Source organism: Lygodium microphyllum, chromosome 2 (assembly GCF_053477565.2).
Source record: "Lygodium microphyllum isolate KBCC chromosome 2, Lygodium_microphyllum_v1.1.10, whole genome shotgun sequence".
NCBI lineage: Eukaryota > Viridiplantae > Streptophyta > Polypodiopsida > Schizaeales > Lygodiaceae > Lygodium > Lygodium microphyllum.
This window is the reverse complement of record NC_141136.1, coordinates 84959084-84979499: the sequence shown is the minus strand read 5'-3', so window position 1 is coordinate 84979499 and position 20416 is coordinate 84959084. Positions and strand designations below refer to the sequence as shown.

Here is a 20416-nt window from a genome sequence, read left to right as displayed (position 1 = left end):
TTCTTGTCAATCTTCTTTCTGCGATCCTCATGGTGCCAGGCTCTACTAGAAAGGTAGGTTTACCAGTCAAGGATTCAAGTTGCAAAGTGTGTGTATGTAGTGACACTGAGCTATTGTGTTCTTCATGCGTTCTTAAGGTTTCATTGTGATTCTTGTGGGAAATAGAAAAGTTGTCAACTCCTCTAGGATGAGCCCCTCCATCTTCATGCTACTCTTCTATCTCTTCATCTTTATCATATCTTCCATCTCATTATCCAAATAGGTATCTTGGCTCCTGCTTGAAAGTCCACAGTGTATGGATGGTTGGAAATCTAAGTCTAATGGACTTGCATAGCCATTATAATATTCACACATTTCTTTGTATAAGAGTTGTTTTGAGGTAAGAATTCTTTTCACATCTTCCTTTACCTTTGAAGGTATAGTTTCCAATTTATCAAGAAGACATGGTTTCTCAATAATAGACTGGGCAGTCAAGCCATTGTGCTCTTGCCCAACATAAGGTCATTAAATCTTATTCTCACATTGATGTGGTGACTCACAGAATCCTCTCTGCATCATATAATGGAAAACTAGTTTCCATTTTCCTTTCTTTTGAAAATAGCCATGATTTCTTTTATTACCATGAACAATGTCAAGTCCATCCTCCCCTTCAGAGTGTATGGCATTGATCAGGAGCTTCACCATAGAAGTAGTCCACTTTGTACATTGCCATGGTGCACTAGTACTCTTGTCTATAGGATCATCCCGTACTTCCATAAGGCTCAGTTCCTCCTTGTCTTGGTGATACGACTAGAAACATATGATGCTTGTGAAGCACCTTTGACTTTTGGAGGTACAACTTGGTTGCTATCTGGATTAGTATGCATTGTTTGAGTGTTGGAAAAGGGAGCTAGGCCCTCCATAGCTGCTGAAAATACATTCTATCTCATGCAAAATATATTTTATTTGTCAGCTAAAGCCTACAAAATATAACCACATTTTGCTCAATATGTCCTTTTGGCTTTTGTAGGCTACTAAATGTTAGACCATATTTGCATATGAAGAGACATATCATTTGCACTGGCAACATCCAAATTGAGTCACATGGGGAAAGTCCAAAGCGAAGGATCACCATTACGACCTTTTCCTTTAATCCTTGAGTCTTCAAAACGGATTCCTTCATATGAACCTATTTTTCCATCCATTGTGCCCCAACAAAAAATATGCTTTGGAAGAGAATTTTGTGCCCAATCATTCATGAAATTCGCAACTTAAAACCATGTAATGTAATCATTCAAATGATGCTTCCACACAAAAAATTATGAATGCACTGAAGAAATTCTGCCTAGCCTAACTACTTGTGCTCCTGTGTCACATGCAAACAAAAAGACACACACAATGGAAAATAATTTCCTAAAATTATGTTGACTAATGCGTTCAAATTTTTGATGAAAATATCCGCCCTCAGGTTTACAGTGGTGGACACGCAAGGTCACAACATTCGCCCCCTCCAGACCTGCACATCCACCAAATATGGGCCACAACTAGCCAGCCTCATCACTGCCAAGCTCGATGGTCAATGTGATTTGTCCATATTTTGAAAAATCATTTATTAAAATCCACGTCAATATCAAATCCTGGTTCAGGTGCATCATAATTCTCATCATCCAACTTCTCGACTGCATAGGCTATTTCATCTCTTCTCTTGAATAATTTGATTCTCTTTCCTGCAATCGGAATCCGCAAGGCCATGCCATCAAGCTCTGCCAAGGAATATGTAGCATTGTCATGGACATTCATCGTCTCGAAACCTTGTGGATACCATTATATTAGTTGTCTAGACTGGTGTCATACATAGACCAACACCCAATCTCCCTCCACAATCTCCCTAGGTCTCAATCTGTGTCTGCTATCAAATCGATCTTTGTTGTGAATTCTAGCCTCTTTGAGTTTTTGTATAGCTGTTTCAATATCTTTAGTTCTTCTCTCCAACTGATGAATATGAAGAGCCAAAAGATCCTCTCTAGTCATCTCTTCTTGTTGCCATGGTAAAGCACTCCAAGAAAGTGTGCAAATCTCTGTAGGCATGAATGGCTTCTACCCATACATCAACTGAGTTGTTGGCATATATCATGTAGTCACATTGTGAGTAGTGTGATCAGTCCATAAGGCATAAGGCAACAACCTAGGACACTCTCTGACCCTACCGTCCATCGCAGGCAAAGTAGCACACAACTAGGCTAATCGATTGGCAAGACACCACCAGTGCCCCCACTAGTATCGATGTGCACATGCACTGGCACTTTGAGTGTCACATGCGACATCACGCCTAATGGGGGTATCCATCAGGGTGGAGCCGGCATCGCCTTTAGACGTCAGATGAGAGATCTCTACATGTCTTATCTACAGCAAGTTCATGTACCGTGGGAGTAAGTATTATTTAATATAAATAATATGAGTTGCAATTTTTTATTTGAATTACTAATTGACTGTATTTTACAATACAATGATTAGCTTGAGGATGGTAAGAACTATGTCGTCAACACACTCGACGTGAAGTTTGGGACAAGATGGAGTTGGAAGTGGTTGCTCAAGCAAATGTGCAAACTCATGAGTCATCAATACGACAATGCATGGTAAGTAGAGAGAGAGAGAGAAATGAAACAAAATGAAATGCTATATTTATGTCTTCAAAAGTCCAAAATGGCCTATGGGACTAAAAAGTTATGACCAAAGAGCTCTGATATCAATGTCAGGTAGAATAGTGGTACTAATGGTTTGATGCGGAACAAGTATGAGATCATACACAATTGTGGTCTCTCAATCTGCATCCATGAGACAGCTGAGAAGCATGGGGCCCATACTGCCGCCACATACATCAAGGTTGATGTGACCATACATCAAAACTAGTGAGAGAGAGAGAGAGTAGGACCGAAGTAGCAAATGGGCAACTTGGGAGGGGGGTACTATTGGCTAAGGGTATTGTGGGTACTCACTAAGGGTAATGCTAGAATTGTTGCCAGGAAATGATAGAAGACTATTGGCATTGATGGTCTATTTCTAGGCCAAATCGATCCAGAAAACCATGCTTGATTGTGGGTACTAAAGGTTGAGATGTTGATACTGGGGTTGAAATGCGAGATAGAAACCTTGGTAGAGGAGGGGAATTGAACCCCGATACAAACTTTCTTTTAGTAAACTTGAAGCTAAGATTACCATGTAGACAGATGGAGAAAGAAAAATGAGTCTGAGGAGAATCGAACCCCAACACTAGTCATATGAGGCTAGCACCATGAGACTCCCCACCACCCATCCTTGTTACTAAGTTTTGAAAAGAATAAAACTCATGACTTCACAATGACTTATTTTGAGATTAAATCTTAGTGAACATAGGTTTATCTATGAGTTGACACGTAAGACTAATAGTCCTCATCGTCATCTCTGAGATTAATCATCAATAAAATTTCATCTTCATTATTCTTATTGGCTTCTTAAACTCCTCCGTCGTTAAATTTGTGTTGATGTTCATTTCCTCCGTAGGCTCTACATCCATTATTTCTTCCTCTTCAGTGTTAGAGTCTGGATCGTTGTCATTCTCATCATCTACAATGTCATCATGATCTAAAAGAAGAATTCTACACCTCTCGGACATCGATGTGTCTAGGTTCGAGGATGTAATCAATTCATCCTGATCTGCTTCCTCAGGGTCAATGCTATCAAACAAGTGTCGACCTCTAGGTTGGACATGCACAACTTGCCACCATGGATGAGCATCTATATTCTTGTAAAATAACACTTGTTCAACATGAGTTGGCAGAATGCAAAGCTCTTTTGTTGCACACAATAACTTTGAGGAGTCGACAGACCAAAATCCAGACGGTTCTCTTTTCATTGTTGCTTTATTGCCTTTATACTCGACATGAAACCAATCCACCTTTAAAACCATCTATCAAAATACACGACTTAAAACTTTAGAATTATGTATAGTTTTAAGAAATGTACATGTCATTATTGCATGAAGAGAGATTTCATTTACCTACTTGAAGATATGATACAATACTTCATAAATTCTGACTATGGTTCCAACGTAACCAAGTTTACTATCAACAAGATTTGTGTCTCTTGAACGTGCACATGATAATTTCTTAAAAGAGGCAACAACGCAAGAATCTTCAGTTTGATGTAGGTCGTCAATAGATTTTTTCCAAAGATGTTGTCCATAAGCCCACTTGTTGGTATACATTTGAGCCTAAACCAATAAATAAATTATTTTTAAAAATGAAATTTGCTTGTTTAGTTCAGAGTTTTCAAAACCCAAGAAGTTACTTCTCTTTCACATTTGATCATAAACTCTCTCTATTCCGTTGAGATTGGTTCATGATCACTAACCGCCCGTTGCATACAGGTGTATAACCAATCCATGAAAGTAGGTACATCCCCGTTGATATTTACATTGGTTTGACATTTAGATCTCCTCTTTTTACATTTGCCAACTCATTTGCTTGCAAGTTCCTCCTCGTACTCATCAATGAATTGTTGCATGCATTCGCTATTATAGACAATGAAAATAGAAATATCCAATTTATCTTGGACCTTAAGTCAAAAAGGGACTCCCTTACCTGACATTACCTCATCTGACATGGTAGAAGACGACTCATTTTTCCATACGCATGGAGCTTTAGAATCGGTTTTCTCAAGGTATTCACAAACTAATACATGCATTCTTCAAGCATCTATCCATCTACCATAGAACCCTCTAGTCTTGCTTTTTGACGTACATAACATTTCAATACTCCCATAAATCTCTCGGCCTAAAACATCCATTGAGTGCTCACAACACCAACGAGCTCTATCTCATCTACTAGATGGATTAGAAGATAAACCTGGATATCAAAAAAGGAGGTTGGAAGTTCCTTTTCCATTAAACAAAGAAGCTCTATACATTCACACTTCCTTTGTGGAATTGACCCTTTGGCAATCTCTTTAGATGTAATCCATCTATTAGTGAAAGAAAGAAGATATTAGAGATGTTTTTGAATTAAGATGATATCAAATAAAATTTTATACTAAAAATTAACGAGTGATAAATACCTTGCAAGAAATCCAAGGTGATATATTACATCTGGGACTCCTCTTGTAGTACATTCATCAATAACAAGGGGTAGAACATGCAACATACATGATTAATCTGATCAACAAAGCATGCAAGAAAAAGAATAATTACAAAGATATAGATAGATTTATCTTCACAAAATTGTGTCAATCATGTGTTTTTAAACCAGACAAGCTCTTGTCATCTAGAGTGAACATGTTATGACAAGATGCTCCATATCCTGTAGGCATACGAAGTGACTAATCTTCATGTTGATACTCTTCAACTCTTCTATCGTGAGCATCCATGGGGGAGGCTCGTAGGTTGTCTCATGTTGAGTTTCATCATAAAGTGGCTATAGATTGGGCTTTGAGTTTCGATCCTTTAAGAAGTCATTTCTTGTTGCCGTTGTGTCTTTCAAGCCAATGAGGTGTTGCCATAATGAATGACCAACATTCTTGAATATATGCATGGGATCAAGAAGATGACATATCTTCAAATCCTTCCAATATTCCAGAGTATACCATATCGAAGGATTTTGAGCTAGAGTACATTTTCCTCTCGAACGCTTCTTCACAACGTTGTCATCATCGCTACTTTTGATCGCTGACTCCGGATCAATAGCGGGTCCAACAGTCCACTTTAGATACCAATCCTTTGGTGTCATTGGTATTGGACATCTCCCTTCTTCTACCTTTCCATTAAAATGTATGGCTTGCCTTTTGTCTCATAGATAATGATCTTCACATAAAAATCGTCTGTGTTGAAGATATATATTTTTGTTGAGGTTTTTGCTAAAAGTCAATCTCAACCAATCACCACAAATTGAATAAGCTTTATAACCCTTGATACATATCCCTACATGGAAAACATAACAAAGGTGATTAGCACAATGAACATCGTACAAAAGTATGAGACAATATATATATTTAAGCCATTTATCTATGAAGAAACCATATCCTAGAAATTCATGGATAGTCCATGATAAAATTCCACGATTAATGAACTGTCTTTGACCCGATACATGTATAGAAGAATAGTCATTAAGCAAGACCAATTAATGCATATATAAAATACAATGGAATTAAAACTATAATGTACCCCCATATCTTATTCCATTGTCTTTGACTATTCTTCTATACATGCATGTCCCAACGATTGTATTTTATTGAAAATGGAATTAAGAAAGATCCATTAGGAAAAAAATGATCTCACAAATGGGCCCTTAAAAATAATATAGTTTAAGATGTGGGCCTTTTGGATTGTCCAATAGGAAGGCTAGATGTTGACATCCATGGAGGGTGAATCTTCTCTCTCCAAATCTTGGGTTTTTTATTTAAAAAAGAGGTAGTGGGGGATTAAAAAAAGGGAGAATGAATAATACACAAAATTTGAGTTTCTCTCACCTCGTATTCCCCCCTTTTTTGGAGAATTTTCAATTTCAAAATTTTTCCCTCTCACGAAATTAGTTTGACCCAAAAGTTGAGCAATAGACCACTTTCCCTCTCTTCTATATACTCGTGAATTTTCGTCTCCATTGAAGCTCCCTGCTGAGAGTAATTAGGGTTTTGAGCATTCTACTTACCTCTGCAGTTTCTTCTCCATGCAGCTCCAGATTTTGGGCAAAACACAGGTGCCCATCTCTCTTTGCATTTTCTCTTGTTTCCTATTTTTTCAATAGGGTTTGATGTTGTTTCTTACTGTTGTTGTTGTTTTATTGCAGAGGTTGTTTGGGGCAGGAGACAGAGGTGCTCGTCTCTCTCTCCTTTCTTTCCCCCCTCTCTCTATGTGTTGTTTCTCTTTTATGTTGTGTTTTCAATAGAATTTGATGTTGGTTCTAATTGTTGTTTTCTTGTAGAGTTTATTTGGAGAAAGAAGCAAAGGTGTTAATCTCTCTCTTTGTTTGGTTTTTTTTTTTGCTGATATCTTTTCAATACAACACAATGTTAGTTCTGACCCTAGTTGTTGTTTTTTTGTAGAGATAATTTTGCATGACATTGCATAAGTGCTTATCTCTCTCTCCCTCTCTCTTTCTCTGTCTATGTTTCCTCTTTTCTACTGTTTTTTCAGTATACCTTCATGTAAATACTAACTCTTGCAAAATTGTCTTTTGCAGAGATCAATTTGGGCAAGATTGGATAGGTGCTCATTTCTTTCTCTCTCCCGTATACTCACACAAACTCTCTCTTTCTTCCTCTTTGCATTATCCTTTTTCTACTATCTTTACAATAGGATTTGATGCTAGTTCTAACTTAAGGATCAATTGTTGTTGCAGCACTTAACATAAGGTAGAGCAGAGATTATGTAGCTCAATTTACAGGTAAATCTACCATATTTTGTGGTGCCAAAATTTATTCATTTAATTAGTGACTTTTATATTTGATGGGATTGATGTTTTCTTATGTCCATCATTTGCAATGGGTTTTGATTAGCAATGATTCAATCTTATATTCAGCAAATCAGCTTATAGGTAAATTGGCTCTATTTTGTATTGCTTCTATTCATGCAATTATCTAGATATTTTTTGCTAAAAGAGATTCATGCAAGTATTTTTGTTAAAAGGGATTCATGCAGGTGTTTTTTTGTACATGCAGGTATTGTACAAGGTTTAGGTGAAGCATATAATTCTCCATCAACTATTTTGATGTGGTGAGTGATTCCTTTGTGTTGGATGATATGGATCTGCTGGAAATCGATGGTTCAAAAATCCTTTGCTTTATTGGTCCTATCTGTCCATTTGGATCTCCATGCTAATTGGCAATGATCCATGAAACTCTTGTATCATATCATCCATATAACACACAATGTGTTGAGTCTTAGAATATCTCACGTGTCAATCCAATGTGCCTATTAAGATTTACATGCCATGTGGTTGCTATCCTTGTAGCAACTACTCTATAATACCCACATTTCATACAATGTATTGAGTCAAATCAGACTCCTCTTCATTATAATAAAATTTATTTTGGCGAAATTCCTTGAGTGTTCTTATGCTATTCTTTTCATTATATTTCATGTAAATGGTATGATTAAAGTGATGTCTTGAAATTAAATCTATACTTTGTGTGGATGTATATATCCATATGCATTTCGATATCGATGTTTATGTCTGATTAAACAAAAGTGTAAACATCTCTTAATGCCATGTTGAATTGTATGGCATATTGGTGATTACTGGATAGACTTAAAATGCTTATTATTTAAGGGTTAATACATACTTCTTTACATCTAATGCATAGGTTATAATGCCTGAGAGAAGAACAAGCATTCTCTCGATAGAAGTACATAACAGAAAAGATGAAGAAGGGAATTGGATCACTGATAGGTATCATTGCTCGTCTTGGGTACATATGCATCCAAGTATGAAGGGAGCTTTTAGGGTGAAAGCATCTACAATTGCAAATGTATCAAAGCACTGGAAGGGTAAAATGTTAGTTCTCAGACAAAGGAATGTTGATTCTCACCTTGTAAAAAAGACATTTGTACAACATGTATTCATGCAAAAACAAATATACATTGCGCCCACTGTGCCCTTTCAACGAAACATTGCAAACAATAAGTATTTGCAACTCATTGAGAATGAGAACTTTCATGATACCTATGTAACAACTTGTCTTGTATTTACAAAAGTATACCCTTCGGATTACTGTGAGTGGCAAAATGTTGAGAGTTTCATTGGTTCTTTTCAGTGTTACCACCTCGAAATTGATAGATCGCTCTTTGAGGGGCGTACATCCAAGCAACTCGCAGAGGACCTTGTTGTTTTCTATGACTCCAAGTACATATTACCCAAGGGGAGTCCAGAATATGGAACCCTTGAGTATATGCACATATCAAATCTCAATAGCATAGAATGGCTATTGTGTAGTAGCAACATTTTGCACATGTGTAGCACAAAAATTTCAACAGAAATATTGAACTCTATGAAGCCAAGCACCAGCTCAAAGAATGTACATCTAAGCTGGTTCATACCAATTGCAATTTTTTCACACATGTTCAAGGAATGTAAGGGTTTGAGACATACCAAAAGCACATACGTCATAAAAAATACATTAGAGGATTATGTAACAAGGATTCTAGGCAAAACTTGGACATAAAAAATAACTCATAGTCCTGACACAATGGAGTGTCAAGTCACAACAAGGGATATGGCTTTCAGGTAAAAATTTTCTCTATTAGTTGACTATTGTCTTACTTTGGGATGAATTGGCTAACTTTCCTTTCTAATTATAGGTACTTTGTTGCACGACAAACTTTATGCCTAGTGCTCAAGTATAGTAGATGGAGGATGCTCAAGGGTAAATGGTTGTGCCTTGATCAAGACGTGCGTGAAAGTGCAGCTGTGGATGTTACTGTCATTTGTGAGGGCCGCAAGCCCCAAGTGTTGCAAATGGAGGATGATTGGCCCTTGAGTATAATGCGCCAGGAAATTACAATGTTAATCTAGAATCCACCTGTTAGCTTCTATTTGAAACTAGATGGTAGGAAAACGCAAAGCGTAGTTGAGGATACTATTACCAATGGAAAGTATGTGGCTCCACATATTTTAGAAATTGTAGAGTCTCCCTAAAAATCCCAACACAACAAATTGTAATATCCAACACGTAAATTTTTGGATTTTTTTTGCCAATAGAATATTGTCGCTTACAAACTTGCAATATTTAAAAATTATGGTATTTATGCAAAATCATACATTTTTTATACACTCTCCACATCAACACATTTATATATGCATGTAAACTTTACAAAGATGTAAGCAAAGCCATAACTAAATATCATATGCAAACAACCCTTAATGGTTTAAAACTTAAGGTTTTTAAGGTAGAACTAGTTTAGTTCTTGTTTCATTGTTTCATTTCACACTTTCTCTCTTCATGTCTTTATATCCACCACATCCCTTCTACCTGCTACGATCGATGCTCGCGCACATTTTGATGAGTGGATCCACGAGACTATCTTTGCCAACCAGGGTGACGAGATATTCCAAGTTCTCTCTAAGAACTTCAACCTTTAAAGCATGCTCTCATCGCTCGATCCCCCCCTTCAAGTTTTGGAAGACTTTTTGAGCGCCATTGCTACATGCACATACTCCATCGAGGGATCTGATATGACTTGGGTGCCTCTGGAATGGCTCATGGTATTTTAGGTAGGGAAGAATCACCAAAAAGTGGTGAGTAGGTGTTTGGCCCATGTGGATCCTTTGCATAGAGTATGCACTATTCCCATGGAAAGTGCACCAAGTACATTACCTTTGGATCTCGTGGAGTGTGATTGCGCATTGGCAATTTATCTCCTTGCATTGGATACACCCCTAGAGGAGGAGAGCGATGAAGATACAACTTCACAGGTTGTTTCTATCACATACACGGGAGAAGAACCAATTGAAGAGCTCATACATGTTGAAGAGGAACATTGAGTGGTGAGACAGAGCAAGGGTTGGCTCTCATGGTGCCATCTTCTTCAGAACTACCACAAGTCGACAAACCCAACCTTACCTCCTTGACACCCATTGAAGTAGATGGTGTACAATACTTACTTCTATCAGATGTACTGCAATACTTGGAAATAAAGGAAGAAGAGTTGTATTCTATTCTAGTTAGCAATTCAATGGAAGACGTGATTGATTATGATTACATGGATGTGCATTCAACAATGGCAAAGATTTGAAGATATGATGACACAAGCTTAGATACTATGAGTGTGATCATAGCAGCGCATGAGCATATAACCTCGGTTGAAGAAGATTACCTTGTGCTTGATGCTGAATTTGAAGCACTACAGGATGATTTGTTCCGACCAAGGCCCCAGCTTCCTACCAAGGAGTTTGTAGATCCCTCTGCCCAAAGAGGTGCCTTCCTGATACACGAGGAAATGAATATACAAGATGATCTAGAGAAGATGAGATTTCTAACTACCATATATTTTTATGCAATGAAACTTGATAGTAGGGTGTGTCGCGTCCCCCGGAGTCCACGGTGAAATCTTGGCAAAAAATGATGCTCGCAGCTATCTGGCCCCAGACGCCAGACTTCGGACAGGGCAGCTCTGCAGGCATCATTTTTGGCCAAGATTTCACCGGTGGACTCCGGGGGACCGGCACCCTACCATCAAGTTTCATCACTTTTTAATAACTCTAGGTTAGTCGCTAAATATGTTGTTTGATTTGACTTTGTCATTCAGGATATACTGTACATAGATGACTTTGCATCAAGGCAAGGAGGAGCTCGACATGCGGACCGACGCAAGGATTCAGCTCTTAAGGAGTATATTGATAATCTTGTTACAGATTTGGTGGTCTTCCATAAGAAGTGCTTATTAGGAGGGCAAGAAATAATTATGAAAATTTAAGCTTTGACCAAGTTTGGACCTTTTCGAGTGATACCTATGACATCTAGCTTAGAGAAAGTGGTGCTAATCAAGCGGTCAAAGATTCTTTTTTTGTTTGATCAAACACAGGGTAGAGCTATGTGTGTGCTTGCAACATTAGGCGACCTCACTAAAGTGTCGGATTCGCTTCTCTTGCAGAAAGAGCTAAAGGGGGAGTGCATCATTTTTGAAGCAAAGAAGGAACTTATATTTTCATCAGAAGCTAGCCCCTCCTCTCCACCGAAGAAAAAGCCAAGGAATAATTGAGAGTTCTTGTTGGCTATCGACTTTTTGTATCTACCTTTACTAACAACCATCACAATATAAGATACTTTACTTTGTTCCTTTTATTAAATAAATGTATGGTTTGTATAAGTGTGATGATAATGTATGGTATGGGAATGATGCATTCGCATACGTTAATATAATTCAACGTGTAGTATTGCACTTGCGATTGTGTAAGTGTGACGATAATGTGTGGTACGTGAATGACCCATCCACATATATTAACATAATTCAACGTGTAGTATTGTACTTGCGATTGTGCATAAGCAATAACGTAACTTGTATCCATACATATTACTACTTTTGATGCGTTCGTACATTAAACAAAAATTAAGAGTCATGCATTTCAAGAAACAAAACAAAAAAACTTTATTCAATTATTTGAATTCAGTACACATCGCACGAGATATTATGTATATATAAATAAATATTCCAATGTGGTAGCGTACAAAACTTTTTGGGCTTCCAAAATGTTATGGCGTTGTAACACTCATTACAAACCTTGCATCATTAATCTAGTAAACTATGGTGGGGTCCCCTTGCCGTGTCAAAGCCGAATGATAAAGTTCATGTCTTTGTTTGTGATTGTAACATGCTTTGCATGGATGGGTGCAAGATGTGTATCATCGAACAAGTTGATGAGAAACCCCTCTGTAGCGGTTTGTAGGGCCTCCATGGCTGCAGTAGTCCACCTTTCTACTGGTGGACCATCCCGCACTCGTGCCCAAAATCTTTCCATCCCTTTCAGCTCCAAGTCTTGCATGACTTCTCGAACAACTTTATGAAAAGAACTTTCTGGGATGAGAAGCTTGTATCCGTGTTGGATTCTCCTTATCTCTCGAAGAGCGACAGTGCCCGATTTCCATCTCCTCTTCTTCTGTGGTGATCCTTGTGCTCTACGGGGAGCACCTGTTGCTACACTAGAGGAGGCTCCACCTTGTGCTCTAGGTGGCGGGCCTTGGCGTGATGTCTTCCCGGGGCCAAAACGGCGACATGCTTGCTTGGTCCATGCCATGCAAGGAGGGCAAGACGACGGAGAAGAGATAGAGGTTGGGGATGTGAAAATGGAGAAAGCAAAGAAATCAAGATGTGAAAATGAGAAGAAGAATGAACTTTTAACCCATTTAAACCCCAAAATTGGGTTTATGGAGCTTCATATGCACTGTCCATCGTGTGATCGTAAATCCATAACCTTGTATCGGAAAGCGACGAAACTTCACACATGCACTCGTTGGGTGGCCAAGAGCCCTTTTTGTTTTTTGAAAAAAAGTGCCTATAGACCCCTGTTCCGAAGTCTAGCGTCTGGAGCCACTTTCTTGCCTGCAGACCTCTGGTCCGAAGTCTAGCGTCTGGCGAGAAAGTGGCTCCAGACGCCAGACTTCAGACTAGGGGTTTGTAGGCACTTTTTTTTCAAAAAAAAAAGGGGCTCTTGGCTACCCAACGAGTGTGCGTGTGAAGTTTTGTCGCATTCCGATACAGTTTAGTATCTTAAAAATTATCCCATACCAAAATTATGGATGGATTGATAATTGAGAAATCAACATTGCGACTATTGGCCCTTAGAAACTTTGCACCACATAAACTATACATAGACATTAGGAGTAAAGTCTACAACAAGAAATGGTAAAATTTTCCATGTTATTCCTATTGAAATTGACAGTGCTAACAAAAACTGTAAGTGAAAATTGTAAATACAGTGAAGATGCACAGTCAAAGATGAGAGCGAAGGATAAGTGTAAAATTTTAATTCATATTTTAAGGGTGCATACAATAGTTTTGCACTGGGACATAGTCATATGTCCAATGCACAAGGATAACACTATGCCAAAAAAGATAACATTACAAACTGTGTTCATTCCATTGGAACGAATGCATCCTTCACTGCTTGAAGATTTCTTACAAGTTGGAAGTTCTTGGGAGTTACAATGATGCGCTTCACATATATTGCACAACGTTGAGCATTAGTCATCAAGTCGGCACTTTTTTTTCAAAAAAAAAAGGGCTCTTGGCTACCCAATGAGTGTGTGTGTGAAGTTTTGTTGCATTTCAATACAGTTTAGTATCTTAAAAATTATCCCATACCAAAATTATGGATGGATTGATAATTGAGAAATCAACATTGCGACTATTGGCCCTTAGAAACTTTGCACCACATAAACTATACATAGACATTAGGAGTAAAGTCTACAACAAGAAATGGTAAATTTTTCCATGTTATTCCTATTGAAATTGATAGTGCTAACAAAAACTGTAAGTGAGAATTGTAAATACAGTGAAGATGCACAGTTAAAGATGAGAGCGAAGGATAAGTGTAAAATTTTAATTCATATTTTAAGGGTGCATACAATAGTTTTGCACTGGGACATAGTCATATGTCCAATGCACAAGGATAACACTATGCCAAAAAAGATAACATTGCAAACTGTGTTCATTCCATTGGAACGAATGCATCCTTCACTGCTTGAAGCTTTCTTACAAGTTGGAAGTTCTTGGGAGTTACAAATGATGCGGTTCACATATATTGCACAACGTTGAGCATTAGTCATCAAGTCAACTAAAAAGGCCTCTACAACACACTGTAGAGCATGAAGACATTCTTTTGTAAAGCGATTAGGTCTATCCTGACCTTGTATCAAAAACCACCTCTTGCTTTCTGTGCGGTAGAGGTCTTGCACAATCTCATGAACAAGTCTTGAGAAGCTCGCCTTCGGAATGATGAGATCAAAAGAGCGTTGATACCTTCTAATTTCTTTCAAGGCCACAGTACCTGGCTTCCACTTGCATTGCTTGTGGGGATGCTGAGGAGGACCCTTGTGAGGGCGACTTGAGGAAGGTGAATTAGGCTGAGAAGGGGGTACATCTGAGCTAGTAGATGCTCCAAGGGACTGAACACGATATGGGGCTCTGAGCGGAAGCTTATTTGCAACTTCCTTAGACCTAGCCATATTTCCTGCATAAGAGATGTAAGAACTCAATGAATAACATAGAAAGTGAAACCCTCTTTTATATAACCCTAAACTGTGAGACTCATTCACATAGATGCACATTCTCTCTTTCTCTCTTAAACTATGAATTGCATTCACACTAACTCACATTGTTCATCTTAATATCTTAGCTCTTTTCGAATCCATTTGCTGCCTTGTCGAAGCCTTGTTTCTAGCCACTTGGCATGGTTTTCTTTGGCGCTTGAGACTTCATAACGCACTCTTTTAGTGACACGACGTGATTCCATCATGTCTGCAGCCGATTCATTAGCACTTTCATTTTCTCTCTTTTGCGAGAGTTTAGCTTCATGTGCTACTATAAATCCTATACCAACAAGATAGCAATTGGATCATTGGATTGCTACCATTCACCCCTCCACCATGATCAGTTTTTCTTTGGTATGCACCACATGCTATCCAATGTGAATTTTCCATCCCTTGTGTAGACCAAATTCGAATGCTTCCCTTTTCTGCAAAGTGCCTCAAGGATATGCTACAAAGACACATATCACACATGAGTAAAACTGTGCTCAATATTTTATACAATTCATACAATTTTAAAATATTTACTTAGTACGCACCATGTAATGTGTGATAGAGCTTTTGCCCCATGCTTCCACCATGTTTTCGTAGAAGCTATGCACAGCATTGATAAATTCTTGCTTATCTTCATTGTTAAACACCATCTTGCAAAGTAAGGGAGCCAATTTGTTAAGACTTATCCAAACCTTAGCTTTGGCCAATCTTGTTTTTTCTCCATTACTTCGATCAAGAATTGCGAAATGTAACTTTTTCCACCCATCATAGTCCTGTGGCCTATGAACCATGACATTCCCTTCCTCATTGATGGGTACTGAGAGAAGCTTCCTAGCCTTTGCTCCTCCAAAGCAATGCTTTTTTGGCAAGTTACTATATTTTCTTGATTTCTTCTCATATTTTTCAATCGTCACTTGATGCTTGTGTAGCCCAATTTTCTGATAGCACTCGCTCCACATTCCTACATGTTGCAATGGCTTCTTTTTTACGTTGTATCCTATAGGCAAAGAAAATGTATTCATATACAAGTTTCTCCATGATTCTCACACAAGTATGCAATGAAAAAATGTGAATACGATCCAAGGAAATGTTGAAGATGTGCTTCCAAGTGGGATCTTCTCTATTGTGCATCGATGTAGCATTTGTCACCTTTCACCAGTTCTTCTTTCCGTTCTTTCCTTCCACCCTCTCTATCAAGCAATATAGGCATGGATTCTTTGTATTTGCACCATTGGAGATTCCACACATGCATTTTAAAGTTTTCAAGTCTCCTGCAAGATGTCATTCAACCAAGTATTGACCATACCTTCAACCGAGAGCATCTCACCATGTTCCTAACGATCGATGATGCTTGGAATGCTTGTGTGCATAAAGAATAGCTGCAACACCTCAAATGTTTCCTTAGGAAATTCAAATGCAGCGAGCTACCACACATGGCACTCAGATTGAACACTAAATTTTCCTAGGTTGTTCTTGTCGAATTGTAAAGCTCTATTCATCAAAGTTATACTAACTCTTTCAAGCTTTACTCCTTTGACGACCTCACTTTCATCTAATTTTATAACAAATTGAAATTTACCATTGATGGACCTAAAAACGGGCCGGCACTGGCTCATGCACTAGCCGGACCTCGTCACTATGCGCAAGACAACCCCTCGGCCTCGCGGCCAGGAGCGTCTATCAAAATCTCTGCCTTCCTAAACATTGCGTTTGTAATACGTTGTAGTCCAACTAATCCTAACCCAATATTGCTCCTCAGAGGGAGTCCCTTTCACATAGCCAAAAGGCTCGAATCACATACACATGGGGTTCCTCCTACGGCTGAATGCCGTCAACCCTCTGCGACTCTCCTACACCTCGGGGATTGGCCCCTCGATGCGTCGCTCAACATTTAAACATTTCGCACAAACGTCACTCAAGGTACCAAATAAACGTATCCAGGAATGTACCATTGTCCTTACTTGATTTCCCCTTTTTGATCCCACGACTAGCCTACAGCATAGGAAACCTCACACTCTCAACGGTGGGTCACAGGCCTACTGAAAACAATTGCTATGCATATCCAGGAGCTAACTCTGATACTTTTAATTTCCTCAAAAAATGATCATGCAAAGAGGTGGATGCCTAATGCTCAAACATTTTAAAAACCACCAGCGTGCAAGTGCAAATCATCTCTTTCATGCTTTTCTTTCTAACCGCTTTGTGCTTCGCTGCAACACCTAGCACCGAAGTGATCTTCGTGCTACTAGGTTTTAATTTTTATCATTATTATTCCGTCCTAGATGCAATGCATATAAAATCAGCAAATTATTCCTCATGCTCAGCGGCATTTAACCATTTTTTCCACAACTCTACCCTTCCCCGTTGATAGGGCATCATTGCATTCATTTCTTTTAGGGTTTCCTTGTCATTTTATGTGGAGAAAGGAAGGAAACACGCACTAAAACATATAAACAAGGCTGAACTGAAGCATAACTTCATGCCCCAGCCTTGCTATACATCAACAAACATAAATCCTATTTTTCTGTATTTTTCGTAGCCCCAAATGTATTTTTCCCCTATTTTTCATGGTTTTTTAATCATTTTTCCCCATTTTCTTCATTTTCTTGTATTTTTTGAATTGCTGAAAATGAAAACCAGTTTGTGGGCTGTGGCCCTTAGTTCATTTGCAACAAAATTGAAAGATTAGTTGATGTGTATCGACGGTTTTCCCATTTATATGCCCAAAACCCTTGTTTTCCTTCATTTTTATGGTTTTTCGTGTCTCGGTTCCCTATTTTCTGCTATCCCACACATGTTTTCCAGATTTTTAAATGATGAACAGCTAGAAACCAACTCAAAGCATGACATACTCAAAACTCAATCCATATGAACACATTTTTATCAACCAAATTTGCATCAAAAGACCATTTTCTTTGTAAAAACAATTATTACCGTGTCTTGCGGGTTTTTTCATTAAATTTGGCACGTCCCACGATTGATTTCTAGCCATGAATTCTGCTTGGAATCAGCAATCTACAACGGTTTTGCATTGCTCTTTCATCCCGTCAAGAATCGGCATCCATCCGGCCGTCCATCTCCATCCTATTCCTTCAAGCACGAACGGGGGCCAAGAGGAGAGAGAGAGAGGAGAGAGAAAGACTGATTTTCTCTCTCTTCAACCAGTCCACCATTGCGGGAGCGGAGACCGGCGATTTGATCGGCATGATATCTTGATCCGGCCTGGAGGCTTGTAGCTATGGCTTATGTGTAAGCCCTGCAATCGATTGGGGGGGGGGGGGGGGTCGCGTTTTTTTCGGCGGCTGTTTTCAGCCGCCGCCCCCCCTCCATATCCACGTTTTTTTTTTGTGGGGGGGTGCCAAAGGTCACCCCCCCCACTTGCACCTTTTAAAATTTCAATTTTGGGCCCCCTCTTGGGCACCCCGGCCGGTTTCGGGCCAACTCTCGCGTGCGAACTCCGAACTGCGTTCTGAAAATTTCTGTGAGCTCGTCTCAACATTCCGGACAGGCCTGCAGCTTCACTGACTGGCATGGGCGTACGGAAAAATTATGAAAATTCTCGGAGTGTCGTACGGGCGCCCGTCAAGTACTTGACGCTTAAAATCGTGCTTGCTCGAGCTGCCGCCTTCGTGGTTGAGCATTTTCCCCCGCATTTCCATATTTTTCTCCTATTTTTAGGCATGTTCCGGGGCCTAAAATCCATCCTTCATTGGCGACCACGGGATAGGACGACTCAGTCCGTCGAACCCACGAACATATCTGCACATAAACAACCAAAGAAGCATCAAACTGATACAAAACAATTATCATCATAAAACTCAGCACAATGCTCCCCCTACCCCTGGACAGAACCAAGGCATGACATCCACAAGGAATAGGCCTAGCATCATCTAATAGAAGATCCGAAGTGAGTCACTAACCAGCTGCTCCAACATAGCCAAACTAAAAAGAACTGCCAAAGAGGTTGCCCTAAGTGGTAGTTTGAACTACTGACCAACTAAAGACAACGCAACTAGGAGCTCCTACAAGGCGAGGACTCCTATAGCCTGAGCAAAGGATATTTTCTGTCAGTACATGTCTTTTTTTAGGATTTTGATGAACATACTTGGGCATGTAAAAAGGAGGGAGCTGAGCGTAGTGACCCAAGGAGAACAGGGCATCGGCCTCAGGACCTGTCTCGGCACCCAAGAACCTACCAAGCCCTCGCAAGGCGACACTGAATCCTTTTCTAATGCTCACTTTTATTTTCGCTCCAACCTTCCTGGTTTTGATATTATTTTTTCCAGCAAGAAGCCACCCCTAGGAAGACAAGGTATCGGCCCCGGGTCTGACTCGTCCCCAGGAACCTACCAGGCCTCCGCAAGGCAATGATCAACTGCTTATATCTTTTCATTTCTTTTCTTTTCATTGATAGGGGTTAGAACCCCTTTTTACACACCTTCGTATTTATATTCATCTTTTGGGATGTTCAGGATTTCTTGGCATTATTATTATTATCTTCTAGCAGGCTTCTCTAACTGCCTCACTACTAACAAGAACTCCTAGAACGGCTGCCTAGCAGGCTAGCAGAATAGAGCCACTAGGGCTGCCTTCTAAAACAGGTCTTTCAATGTCTAACAATGTCTTTACAGGAGGCAATGACTACTCCGACCTCCCTCAAACATACGTAGCCTAAACCTGGGACTTCATGCCTTGGTCGCCGGTCCCCAACAAAAAGTATCCCCTCAACAAGTACAAATACACATATAACAGGAAAGAAAGGTACTCGTAAAGGAGAAATATCACCTGGATTGGCCCAAAAAGAAGCTTCCATCGCAGCAAAGGCTCCTCCAGGCCCCACAAAATTCCACAACCCGCAAAACCTGTCCAGCACAACACTAAAACAAAAACCCAATTAAACGCACCCGCACTAGACAGGGAAATGGCCCTCTTGGCCTAATGAAATCAGACATGACTTTGCTACAAAACTGAATCGGCCCTCTTGGCCTAATGAAATCAAACAATACTATGCATAACATCCTCCTGGAAACAACCATGATAGACATCAAAGCATACTATTCCCAGGGGAACAGGGCTTGTAGCCCTAAACTAGGTGCATTAAATTATGACCTATCCCTCCTGCGTATATCGCAAGAGGTGTTCGCATCACATGTCGTCGAATCAGTCTATGGGTCCCCGATAATAAAGGTAGATGAGTCTCGCTTACCCTCTGCATCACCCAAATCAACCATCGTCTGCCAAAGAGGGCATGTTCAGAAAGCATACCCCACAAACGACCAGGCCCTGTATCACCATCAATAGATATATCGTGACAAGGGCCACAATTAAAGAAGAGGTCCTCTTCATACGCAAGATTAGCCAATGAATCGGCAAACTGATTCCAATTCCGTGGAATCAGCTGAAAAGACACTCTATCGAATTCGTCTAGCAGGGCTATGGCAGTGTGATGGTACATACAAAGGATCGGGTTCCGCACCATGTACGTCCCATTGAGTTGATTTAAAACCAACTGAGAGTCCCCTTTCACCAACAACTGGCGGATACCACCCTTCTTTGCAATATTCAAACCCATAATCAGGGCTTTGTATTCTGCCATATTATTGGTAAAATTCGCCCCGAGATAAGCAGCTAACTTCATGACAATGCGTCGTCGGGGGTCTCGGATGACAACTCC

The 20416-nt window shown here is 39.6% G+C and overlaps 1 pseudogene; it reads right to left on the bottom strand.

The window, feature by feature from the left end:
• Positions 1–3398: 3398 nt before the first annotated feature.
• On the bottom strand, positions 3399–3871 carry LOC148039969 (uncharacterized; annotated as a pseudogene).
• Positions 3872–20416: the final 16545 nt, after the last annotated feature.